This window comes from Helianthus annuus, chromosome 14, assembly GCF_002127325.2.
Source record: "Helianthus annuus cultivar XRQ/B chromosome 14, HanXRQr2.0-SUNRISE, whole genome shotgun sequence".
In the NCBI taxonomy this organism is placed as follows: domain Eukaryota; kingdom Viridiplantae; phylum Streptophyta; class Magnoliopsida; order Asterales; family Asteraceae; genus Helianthus; species Helianthus annuus.
Window position 1 is genome coordinate 151,819,383 of NC_035446.2, and position 13,857 is coordinate 151,833,239.

The window sequence follows — 13,857 nt, forward strand, 5'->3', positions numbered from 1 at the left end:
TCAAACCACCCCTACAGATGCGCAACAAGAGGGGTCAAGACCCAAATCTCTTCTGTGAATTCCACAAAGATACGGGCCATTTAACCGACGATTGCTTTGGCCTAAAGCAAGAAATCGAAAGAGCCCTAAGAGACGGAAAGCTCACTCACTTAGTCAAGGGCGGAAAGCGCGATTACCGCCAGATACAAAGAAGAGATGAAGGGAAGCTCAGAAAGCTAGAAACCCACATGGTACAGGGAGGTCCACGAAGACCGAGAAAAAACTACAACAAGCGCGCGCAGGATGATTCATGGCGCGAGAAACAAGTTATTTTCCCAGTTGTTAGAGGGGGTTCAAGAGAAAAGCGACCAATAGTCATTCCATGTGTGATTGGCCACTACCAGACAGATTACATCTTCATTGATCCCGGGAGCACCGCGGATATCATATATGAACAGTGCTTCAATCAATTTGATCAAGAGGACAAGGCGCGCCTAGAGCCAGTCGATTATCCACTAACTGGTTTCTGCAACGAAGCCGTCTTTCCCCTAGGACAAATATCATTCCCGGTGTTGCTTTCAGACGGGAGAAATTCAAGAACTGAAGAAGTGACATTCATGGTATTGCCGGCGCACTCAAGACATGACATCCTCCTAGGAAGAGAATCCCAAGGACACTTCAGTATGATCTGCTCTGCACCACATTCCGCTGTTGGATTACCCACCGAAACAAGCATTGAGTAAGGAAGTTTTAGCAACAGACGAAATCAGACCAGCCAAAGCAAGCAAGCCAGCACCGCGCATAGAGGCAAAAAAATGTGTATTGAACAGCGCATACCCAGAACAAACAGTCACTCTGGGGCCCGCCGTGTCCGACCTGACGCGCGCGGCGCTCAAGAAATTACTGCACGAAAACATGGACGTGTTCGCCTGGACACCGGCTGATATGGTTGGTGTTCCACGGCACATAGCAGAACACCGTCTAAATGTCTCAGAAGACGCAAAGCCAGTGGTGCACGCCAAACGCCACCTAGGCGACATCAAACACGATGCCATGAAAGAACAAGTGCTAGAGTTGCTAAACGCAGGAATCATCAGAGAAGTCAGGTACCAAACATGGGTAGCAAGCCCAGTAATGGTAAAGAAACCAAATGGCAGCTGGAGAATGTGTGTCGACTATAAGGATCTGAACAAGGCATGTCCCCGTGACTGCTACACTTTACCAGACATAGACGAGAAAATCGATTCTTTGGCAACATTCCGGTGGAAATGTTTTCTGGATTGCTACAAAGGGTACCATCAAGTTCAAATGGCCATTCAAGACGAAGATAAAACCGCATTTCGCACGCCAACAGGCCTGTATTGCTACACCAAGATGCCTTTCGGCTTGAAAAATGCAGGCGCGACATACCAAAGGTTGATGAACGAAACATTCAGTGACGCCATTGGTAAGTACATAGAAGTGTACATGGATGATCTGGTAATCATGAGCAAAGAGGAAAGCACGATGCTGGCGAACATACAGAAGACCTTCAATACGCTACGCAGCGTAAGTATCAAGTTGAACCCAGCAAAGTGCTCATTCGGAATGGAAGAAGGGAAGTTCTTGGGTTTCATCGTCACAAAGGATGGTTTTAAGGTAAATCCGGAAAAGGTCCAAGCCATAGAAAGGATGCATTCACCATCAAACATCAAAGACATGCAAAAACTAGCAGGACGATTAGCCGCACTCAATCGCTTCCTAGCTAACCACGCGGCAAAATCCTTCCCATTCATCAAGACCTTGCGCAATTGCATGAAGAAAAGCCAATTCCAATGGACTCCAGAAGCAGAGAGTGCGTTCCGCGAGATGAAAGATTGCCTCATAAAATTGCCGACACTAACCGCACCAAACAAGGGAGGACCTTTGGTACTCTACCTATCAGCTTCCGACAGGGCAGTCGGAGTTGTACTACTCGTCGATCGTCAAGGTGTCCAGACACCAGTTTACTATGTGTCGCGAACCTTGACCGATCCAGAGACTCGGTATGCAATCATGGAGAAGCTAGTCCTTGCACTGATTCACGCTTCAAGACGGTTGCGCAGGTATTTTGCCAACCACGTCATCCACGTGCTAACAAACTACAACATCGGAAATATCCTTGCAAGGCCAGAAGTATCAGGAAGGTTAGCCAAATGGGCAATAGAACTGGGAGGTCATAACGTGGTTTTCAGACCAAGACCATCAATCAAAGGCCAGGTCTTGCCAGATTTTATGACGGAAGTCCCAGATGACAAGGACAGAGAATGTAAGGCGATGGAGAAAGCCGAGAAAAAGCAAACAGAAGAGCCATGGCTGTTGTACACAGATGGTGCATCTAACGAAGATGGAGCAGGCGCGGGGCTAAGGCTAGTGAGCCCAGACAAACACGAGTTCACGTACGCCATACGCCTGGACTTCAAGAGCACAAACAACGAAGCTGAGTACGAAGCTTTCCTGGCGATCAAAATGGGGGTCCGACACATCGAAGCGCATGTGGACTCCATGTTAGTAGCAGGCCAAATCAACGGCCAATATGAAGCCAAGGGCGATATAATGGCACTCTATCTCAACCAAGCGAAAACATTGCTACAAACCTTCTATTCCTACAAGGTGCACCACATAAATCGAAGCGAAAACAAGCCGGCCGATGCTTTAAGCAAGCTGGCATCAACAAGTTTCCAGCACCTAGCAAAAGATGTGCGCATAGAGGTCTTAAGCAATCCATCCGTTCCACTGAGAGAAGTAAGCGTCATCCAGACAGGAACAACGTCCTGGATGACGCCGATAATCATGTACTTGCAGTCAGGGATACTTTCAGAGAACAAAGCCGAGGCGCGGAAGATCCAATACAAATCAGAACACTATCAAATGGCAGAACGGAAAATGTACCGAAAATCGTATCTTGGCCCACTGCTACGATGTGTTGACGCCGACGATGCGAACTATCTGATCCGGGAAGTGCATGAAGGAATCTGTGGTATCCATGCCGGGCCTCGAATGGTAGTGGCAATAGTGATGAATGCCGGATACTACTGGCCCGGGATGCATCTCGATGCTGTGAAAGAATTGAGAAAGTGCAGTGGCTGTCAGAGGCACGCGCCAAAGACCATACGCCCCAAATGAACTAGTGCCCGTAACAACCGCATGGCCTTTTCAACAATGGGGCATAGACATGGTAGGCCCTTTCCCAGAAGCTCCGAGGGAAGTCAAGTTCATAATAGTCGCGGTTGATTACTTCACCAAGTGGGTAGAAGCAAAGGCACTCGCATCAACCACATCGGCAGTCGTCAAACGATTCATATGGGAACAAATCATATGCCGGTTCGGCTTACCCCTCAGAATCATCACTGACAACGGAACAAACTTTGCAGCAGATGATCTCGAACGATGGTTCAAAGAATTGAACATCGAACACACCTTCTCTTCGGTTGCGCATCCGCAAGGGAACGGTAAAGTCGAAGCAGTCAACAAAAGCATTGTCGATGGCATAAAGGCAAGGCTCGGTGAAAAACGACGAGGATGGGTCGACGAACTACCCAGCATACTATGGGCCCATAGAACAATGCCAAAAACAAGCAATGGTGAAACGCCTTTCAGCTTGGTCTATGGGTCTGAAGCAGTGATCCCAGCAGAAATCGGGCTACCATCTCCTAGAATGCTCTCCATGAACCTAATCAACAACGACGAAGAAAGGAGGATCGACCTGGACCTCCTAGAAGAACGGAGGGAGATGGCAGCAACCAACGAAGCCAAGTACAAGTCGAAGCTGGAAAAGTATTACAACTCCAGAGTCCGAATCTGCACCTTCAATCCGGGAGATTATGTCCTAAGAGACAACGAAGCGTCCAACGCAGAAAAGCCCGGAAAACTGGCTCCCAAATGGGAAGGCCCATACATAGTCGATGCAGTACTCGGCAAAGGAGCCTACAAACTACGCACCATCAACGACAAAGAGGTTCCACGAACCTGGAATGCCCAGCAACTCCGAAAGTGCTACATGTAACACAACCATGTAATCGTAAAGGGCGTACAGCCAACACATTTACTTTAATACAAGAAGTGTTTGGCTACTTTTATTTCATGCAAATTTCTTGTCACAACTGCATTTATTACTTTGGGCGTACACGAAAACATCAATGGCTCGACCATAGGAAACGTTGTAGACCTCCACGGCTCGTCACAACCAAGTGAACAGCCGGGTCAGAAACACAACCAAAGCCTACAAAACGCCAAAACATAACTTCGTGCCCACATAAACACGAAAATATCGATAGCAAGGTAACTAAACATTGTAATGCTCCCAAGGCTGATTACAGCTGAGCTCACACAATAACCTGCAACTCGATCACTTCGTATGTCACATACAAGCGCACATACTTAAACGACAGAATAAAAACGTTGTAGTAACACAACATCACCTGTCAGCGCCGGCATTCATTCGTGACACCTCATCAAAGTAATTAAACATGCACATATTATGACGATAACAAAATTCGCATAACCATAGAAAAAAGCGATAAAATATTCACAAGAATCCCAGGTACACACACCCACAGGGAAACAAAATTTAAATTGTCTTAAACAACCAACATTACAGGCCCATTCATGGCCATACACGGTACACAGGCCGGAATCCACCGTTCAAGTCTGACTGGGGCCAGCACCCCCTGCCGCATCACTATCTTCTCCCAAAGCCTTCTTCAACAAAGCGACTCCATCTGGTTTCCGAGACAACTTCTGCGCTGCCCGGACGACGGCAAACTCAAGGGTTGAAAACTCCTTTCGCTTAGCAGCATAAGCACCGTCACAATCCTCTTTATACAATTCGAAGTGGTAGTCTTTCTCCTTGTTGATAACCGCAGACTTGCCTTCAGCAAAACCAAACTTACGACCGCTATTATACTTCGCTCGACCCAATTCAAGCATGTACGTGGCAAGCTCAGTCGAGTTCAGAATACGGTCAGCAAGCTGCATAAAACAGAGCAATCAGATAAATCCGCAAAAACCAAAGAATAAGGAAAAGCAAAAGAAATTACCAAGGGCACTCCACGGGAAAGCAACCATCTGGTGTCAGCAGACGTTTCCTCCGCAAGGAGTTCTGCTGCCTGAACTTCAGCAGCCTTTTCAGCAAGAAGGCGCTGTGCATCCTCACACTCAGTTGCCTTTTGTTGAGCAAGAACCTCTAACTTATCAATCCGAGCGACATACTCCTTCTCCTTCTTTTCGGATGTAACACGCGCCTGCTGCGCTTCTTCAGCAAGTGTTGTTTTTTCACCAGATAACCGCACGATAGCATCACGCTGCGACTGCATCTCAACGTTCGTACGCGCGCACGCGGTTTCCCAATCCTTCTGTCTCTGATCATTCAGCTGTTTTTGCTCCTCAAGCTTCCGTTCAGCTTCAGCAACCCTCCACTGCAAACCTTTCTTCTCAGCATTAAATTTTTCCCTCTCTTCAGCAAACGACTTCTTCGACTCCTCAAACTCAAGGGTCTCTTCCCCCATCGATCGCCACTCGCGAAGAATTTCCTGTGATGTGGCAAAGAAATTAACCCCAGCACGAACATGATCGTCCAAAAGGGAAAATCGATTGCGATTCTTCTGAAACATCCTCTCAGCAGGAGGAAGAGACATAGCAAAGAACTCATGGCAATTGTTAACATCATCCATCCGAGAACCCTGAGTAAGGTTCCAGCGCGGGGTGTGGGGCAAATCGTCACAAGCCGGATTACCCCAGGAATCAGCAGGGTAACGCTCAATGTGCGGGCTGCGCACAGCACCGGAAGTAGCTCCACCTCCACCAGGAGGACGCTTGGTATAAATAGTTTGTTGTGGAGTAGTCTCACTAGACTCCCCCTCTACTTCAATACCTTTGCCCTTATCAGCTCCACCATCAGCTCCGCCATCACCTCCAGGAGCAACACCTGCTCCAACCACACCTTCAGTAAACCCCTCACCACCCCTCGTGTCCACGTCAACATCATCACGAGGAGGGGTCAAACCAACTGTCCCCGACGGAGGAGAAGTAGGTGGAGTAATTTGAGAAATATCTACCGCACGAGGCTTCTTACCAATCTTGACTGCTGTCATGGAACATGAATCAAGAACAACTCCGAGAAAACAACACAAAAAACCAGGAAGGAAAAACAACAATGTACAACTAGAAGCTACTTACCAGTAGGAGGGGCAGATGCAGCATAAAGCTCCTCCAACAAATTCCCACGACCCCCACTAAAAACACCAAGGTCAATCTCAGACTCAGAAGGTGCGGGGGGGGGGGGGGGGAGCTTCCTTGTGAAGTTTTGCCTTTTTAGCAGCAAGAAGAGCAGCGGACTGCTCATCAAGCTTGCGTTTGTGATCCTCAAGGGCTTTTTTCTTCATGTGCTCGGTCAGAGTAGCACTGTCATCAGGATCCGACTGTTGACTCCTTTCACCAACCCCTAAGCCAGACAACGTATCAGAAACCACCACATAACCTAGACAAGGATGAGTAGAGGGTCACTTACGAGAAGAACCAGCAGCTTTACCCTCAGGCTTTCCCTCTCTCCTTCCAGACCTATCAGTTCTCGCTTTTTTCCTCGATTCCAACTGAGTAGAAGGATCAACGAGCACCTCTACATCATCGTCGGCACCAACAACCTCGTGCACGGGTTCAACAGCATCACCCTGCGCGGTACCTGCACGCGCGCAACGAGAGGTTAGATCTTCAAAGTTTTGATCAGAACTTTCACTTGAAAGAACAATGACTTCTTCGCGACCCGGCTCGACAGGGTCATTCAAAACATCTTCACCTAGAACTTCGGCGACATATCTATTCAAGCTCTCATCTGTTGGATACAAAAAACGACCTCGGATCTGGTCTAACCACGTCGGGTTCCCATCCGCTTGAATAGCCTCAACCATGGTACCCGCTGTCTTCGGATCCAAGACGTTTATCAAGCTGTAACCAACTGCAAAGGAGCAACAAGATAAGGGAACACATCAAAATATACTAAACCTAAAGGAAAATAAATCAAAAATAAACTCAAGGAAGAAACATGCATTTACCCTGATGGCTGTACACAGGTTGACCCAGTGGATGTTTGGGCACCCACAACAAACTCATCCCGGCCCCAACTAAAGCCATCTCATCCAGCTGAGAAATGACAGTCGCCTTAGAGGTTATCTTCCTATACCAGTCCTGAGCAGCAAAGTCTTGCACAACATCCACCTTCGGAATCCCTTGACTCACATGCCTGTACGGCATCTCTATTGGAATTACACCACGGCGGATGTAAAAGAAGTTCTGTTTCCAGTCATGAAGGCTCTTTAACGGCACAGAGCACACCGGAGCAACACCCGTTCTCGCTTGAAAAGAATAAAAACCACTGGTGTATGTAACGCTGTAGAAAACGTTAAACATTTCGAAAGTAGGCTCAATACGATAAGCCCTACAAACATATTCAAAATGGGTAATGTGTGGAAGCCCAATCGCATTTATCTGAGAAATATGAAGTCCATAACCCCTTAGCACAGCAGCAGTAAACTTCGTTATCGGTAACCGGAAACTACCCTCCCGGAAAAACGCTACATATAAGGTGATATAGCCTGGAGGAGCGTCCAAAGCAGTAGATCCGGGAGGAGGGTACTGAGCCCCCCACTCAGGACGGAAGTTCATCCCCCTCACCAGATTCTGAAACTCTTCCTCCTTCCAGCCAATAACAGCCTGGTCTGGACCAGGAGGGGCTTTACCTCTATGTTTTATCTTCTTTTGGGTGGGATTCTTCTCAGACATGATAAGTACAAAGAAGTAGAAGATCTGAACTCAAGAAAATATAGAGAAACGGAGAACAAGGGGAGAAGATAGAAAGAAAATCACACTTGAGATTTGAAAATGTAAAGGAGAAAGGGTAACCGCCTCCTATTTATACCCATCGCATTAAATGCGATGGGTAGTGGAACGGCAGGGCACAGAAAAAGCACCAACGGATGACTGACACGTCAGAAGAGAGAGAAGACGTCGTCTCTTTTTTCGGGAAGCATGGGCGACAAGGTCGGCCGACGTGACAGAAAGTCACTGAAAAAGCAACTGTTCACCTCCGATAAGACAGGGATGTCAGACGGTCACACCAAACACTTCCCCATAACCACCAAACTTCCACCAGAAGGAAACATCAAAAGCCAAAACCCATGCGCCATACGTCCATTTGGCTCACCTTTTTCAAAGGGCCAAAACCCATGCGCCATGCGTCCATTTGGCTCACTTTTTTCAAAGGGCCAAAACCCGTGCGCCATGCGTCCATTTAGCTCACTTTTTTCAAAGGGCCAAAACCCATGCGCCATGCGTCCATTCGGCCCACTTTTTTCAAAGGGCCAAAACCCATGCGCCATGCGTCCATTCGGCTCACTTTTTTCAAAGGGCCAAAACCCATGCGCTATGCGTCCATTTGGCTTACTTTTTTCAAAGGGCCAAAACCCATGCGCGATGCGTCCATTTGGCTCACTCTTTTCAAAAGGCCAAAACCCATGCGCCATACGTTCATTTGGCTCACTTTTTTCAAAGGGCCAAAACCCATGCGCGATGCGTCCATTTGGCTCACTCTTTTCAAAGGGCCAAAACCCATGCGCCATACGTCCACTTGGCTCACTTTTTTCAAAAGGCCAAAACCCATGCGCGATGCGTCCATTCGGTTCACTTTTTTCAAAAGGCCAAAACCCATGCGCGATGCGTCCGTTTGGCCCACCCGATACAAAAGACAAAATCCACATGCAACGCGCCCATTTTGGTTCACTTTACATGTACCAAACTCTACGCGATGCACAGAAACCACAACTCTCATAAGTCCAGAATCCCTCCTAGACGATCAACTCAACTAGAAGGCACACTGGACTGGGGGGACTTGAAGAGGTATGGTCCCAATTCCCTGCCTACATGGCAGGGACCACACCACTTTTGTGCACACAAGGCATCCACGTCAACGAAACACTCCAGAAGCTTCTAGAAACTTCTGGATGATTCACAGTTGGCACCAAAGATGCTCTATCCGACATAAAGGACAACACGTGTCACCACTAGCAGAATGCCACATAGGCCTGCGACAATTCAGGGAGCAGAACTGACAATATCGGTACGAGGTATCCAGCGCAGGCGAATGCAAGAATGCCACGTGTACCACTACACCTGCCATGACAGAGCAGACCAAGAGGATATTCCCCTTGGTCGGACAGCTGGCACGCGCTCACAGCTGGCACAGCTGCTCCTTCCTTCTTCACCCTCTGGCTATAAATAGGACCCTTCATCATTCAGGTTTAGGATCTTTTACTCTCCTTACTCACTCTATACACACACTGTTTATTTACTCTCAGAACAGTACTTATTCTTACGCCGGAGCCTGGTTAAGAGGGAAAACCCCCTTCCCCCCTCTTAACGAGACTAACGGTGTTTACTGTTTTGCAGATCTCGAGCCATCAATACGAGTAGAAGAAGATGTTGAACCCCATAAGTGAAACAAACCTATTGATTAGCCTTGTGTTAATCAGTATTTCAACAAGTTCCGAGCCGTTTATTCGTATTTTCTGTTTATCATTTGTAGCGAGCGCAGATCATCATCATCTCATATTGTGTAAAATTAACATAAATAACCATCTTCAAAGAAAGCTAGTTACATATACTTTGATTTGTTACAAACAAACAAACAAACAATTCAATACAATTACAACTGTCATTACATTCATGATACATCCACTCGAATTCCCCAACAAAGTTGGAGAAAATCTGGATTCGAGTATTGCGATTGGCTCCACATGAACCAAAAAAGTGCAAAACCTCCATGAAATATGCAGATCTAGAGGCATCAAACTCAACTAAAAACAAAAAAAACAACAGGCGAAACTGTAATACATGAAATCAAATTGCTAGCTAGAAAGCAAAAAAAGTCCAGTGTGATCATGTGGCGGTGAAATAGAAGAGAGGGTGCAGGGCAAGGTGGAGGAGCATGAAGAAAGCGCATGATGCTGAGATGAAGGCCACCACGTACACCACTCGGAGGAGAGCCATCGCTGCTTTTCCGATCCAGATCTCCACTGACTGTCCAAAGAGATTTGGTTGGTTTGGTTTGGTGGTTTGAATTCTGGAAAAAGTAAGTCGGTTCCGGTTAACCATACACGTGTCATTCTCATGGAGTCTGTCGGATCTCAGCTTAACCCTCACGTTTTCACTTTTCACCACTTTCGGTTCGTCAATTTTCGAGTTGGGGTGTTTGGATATACCTAGAGCATCCTTTATATAAAATATTGTGGTTTATTTTTGTGTTGTTCACGAGCCAAATCGAAGCAAATCGATTTTTCTTGTGTTTGGTTTGTTTACAAATCTAACCAAGTCGTCTGGCTTGTTTACAACAGAACTAAAAATCGAGCGGACATTTTTGAACGCACGTTTTTTTCCAAGCGAGCGGCGAGTGATTTTGACAACCATAAATGTGGGATATTTCCTTCGATGTTTCCGTCGTCGGTGATGACTGAGGCCCGACTGTCCAAGGATAAAGCTAAGCCTAAGGTCCGATTGTCCGAGGATGAGGCTAGTGAGGCGATGAGCATGCTCTAGAGAACAATTTTCGTATTGTGGCGTAGTGTGATAGCATAAGACGATTGACGACTAACGAGAGAAAGAAGTCAAGATTGTTGCTTCATGACTTTGGGTTTTACTATTAAACTTAGTGTTAATTTTTTTTATTAGGTTGATTAAGTTACTAAGTATAAATATAATTGTCTGTATACATATATTGTGCCAAACCCAATAGAGTGGTATGTATTAACTTTAAATATACTTGTAACTTGTGTGTGCATATAATAAATTACTAAAAGTTATTCCGTGCCAAACCAAGCCGAGCCGAACGAATCTTTGCTCGTGCTTGGCTCGTTTACAACCGAGCGGAAAATCGAACGAGTATTTTCCGAGCGAGCGATAAGTTGCGAGCGATTTGGACAACCCTAATCCAGAGTATCTTTCATATATCGGGTTAAAGTTATAGTTAAGTTTTATAAGAGTTGTAGTTTTGTTATATACAATAGAGGAGTTTTAGAGAATTTCAGAAAAAATCAGATATATGAAAAAAAATCAAAATACGACTATTAGCGTAGAGGCGTTTAACTAGCTTTTAGAGACGTTAAAGAAAACAATGAATAACTATAACATGAGAACATATGTGATAAATAGCACAGGGTCTAGTGGTTTAGTAATTCAGAAGTATAGGGATTGATATTGTAAATTGTAACAAGTTCTAAAAGGCTCGTTAAATAGTGTTTGGAAAGAAATAAATATAGTAGCTATTTTTTTTAGGACAAGAAATGAGGTGTCAACCATTGTGATATTGGGCGTTGTGGCCAAGGTCGACTACTTGAGCGCTGTCAGCCTTTTGGCTCTCCCAGATGCGCGGAAACCCGGTCTCCACCCGTCCGAAGACATGACAGTGGAATAATCGGTAAAACCTCGCCTCCCAACCAAGACGAACCGGCGCCACCCGTATTCGCCCTTCACCTGGATGCCCGCAGAAAATAACGGGGAGAGTGAGAGTCGAACCTGGGCTACAAAAAAACACCAACTATTTTCCCCAACCACTCCACAACTACCTCATTGGCAATATAGTAGCTATTGATTTGAGATAATTCTCTTCTGGTTCGGATTTCTTCTTTTCTTCTATCTTTAGCTCTTTTCTCTTGATTACTTTGATACGTGTCAATTTGTGTCTTTTTTATTGTAATTTTGAGTCTTCAAATCAGCAGTTAGTATGATATGTTAATAACTTCTAATTACAAACTGATGATGATGGTCTTTATAGTTAGTACCATATATTTTTAGAGTTAAGTTCTTGTAAAAATAAAGTAAACGTACGAATTGAGGGAAAAAACAAAAAGTGGCGGTGTCATTTTAGTAATTATCAGCAACTTCAAAATTACTCTACTGTAGAGTAATTTTGTAAATGTTCATGTAAAGTAATTTTGGTCATGTAGGGTAATTATCAAAATTGTAGGGTAATTATCAAAATGAAACAACCCCCCCCCCCCCCCCCCCGAAAAACCTAAACCATTGTAAATGTTCCTAAAAAAACCTAAACCATTGTAAATGTTCATGTAGAGTAATTTTGGTCGTGTAGGGTAATTATCAAAATTACACTAACCCCCACCCCCCCCCCCCAACTAAAAGCTAAAAAATAAACCATAAAGCTAAACCCCATAACTAAATGCTAACAAAATTACTCTACAAGACATTTTCCAAAATTACTCTACAGAAGTCAAAATTACTGTACTAGAGTAATTTGATAATTATACTCTTATACAATTAGCAACTTGGGTTATGTCCCATTTATTTAAAAGTCACACCCTTTAATTTATTTTACTCACACCATTTCATTTTATACATAACTTAGGACACAATGGTTTAAATAAAGGGTTACCACAAGCAACATGATTCCCTTACACTACCTAATTTATTTTACTCACACCATTTCATTTTATACATAACTTAGGACACAATGGTTTAAATGAAGGGTTAACAAGAAGCAACATGATTCCCTTACACTACCTATTTTCCTTACGCTAAAAAGCAAACCGTTGCATTGTTAACTTCAAGCAAACCGTTGCATTGTTCACTTCATTAGTTACTAGCGTTTCAATCAAAGGTTATGTCAAAAAAAGGTGTCCCTTCATTTATAATTACCGTTTCAAAATTAATTTAATGATTATTACTATTATTTAATTATTTAAATAGTAATAAAGTATCACAAAATTAAGCATTGCAAATGTGTTTCATTTGTGAAGCAATGTGTCCCTTCACTAAAATATTAATTTGATTACTACTATCATTTGAATAATAATAAATTAATAATAATGCATGCCACAATCAAGCGGTGTATATGTTTTTCATTTGTGAAACAACATAACTTCTAAAGTGAACCGACCTATTTAGCGTTTCAAGGTTCAAATTATTTTACTATTATTATTATTATTTAATAACAAGACATAACGTATCAAGATGTGTGCTTCTCATTTGTGAACCGACAAAACTTCCCATGCGAACCGACATATTTTGAGTGATACCTGTTGGATGATGAACCATGGCATCACTTCAAAATATTACAAAGGGTTCTGTTGCGACCTATAAATAGAAATCATATCATTTGGTTTTACATTCAATTTTTACACACAACAAACCCACTCAATATTTCATCCAATTTTTTACACACAACAAACTTTCTCAAGTATTCTTCAAACTCTCTCTCTCTCATAGCAAATTAAAGTGATGGATTTGAAAAATATTTGTTGTCTGTTTTTTTATATAAATCCAATAAACGTTGTGACTTGGATTGTTATTATTATTTTTCATAAGTCAAAATCGAAACCAATTAATCAGTCACAGTTTACTTCAAAGGTTAGATTTTTAAAGTTTCTTCAATGGATTCAACAATCCACATACATCGACTTAATACACATAACGATTCAAGCATATAGTTTTCCATAATCCTTCTTCTTGAATCGCGATTATGGTATCCATTCACGGGGTGGCTTCGTAGAAATCAAGAATAAAAATTAACAAAACAAATAACTTAAACGATAAACATGAATCATATATATAATAAATAAAATTTACAATTTATGATTTGCTTTAGGGTGATGAATCGACAAGAAGAGAATGTTTTTAATAAACTTGAGAAATTTCACATCTTATGCCGTATACTAAAACATTCATAATTAACATCCCGCTGCAACGCGCGGGCTAACGTCAACTCGTTACCCTACATTTCCCAAAATTACTCTACAGATGCTCAAAATTACTCTACAAATGCTCAAAATTACTCAAGAAGACACTTTTTGCTTTTTCCCC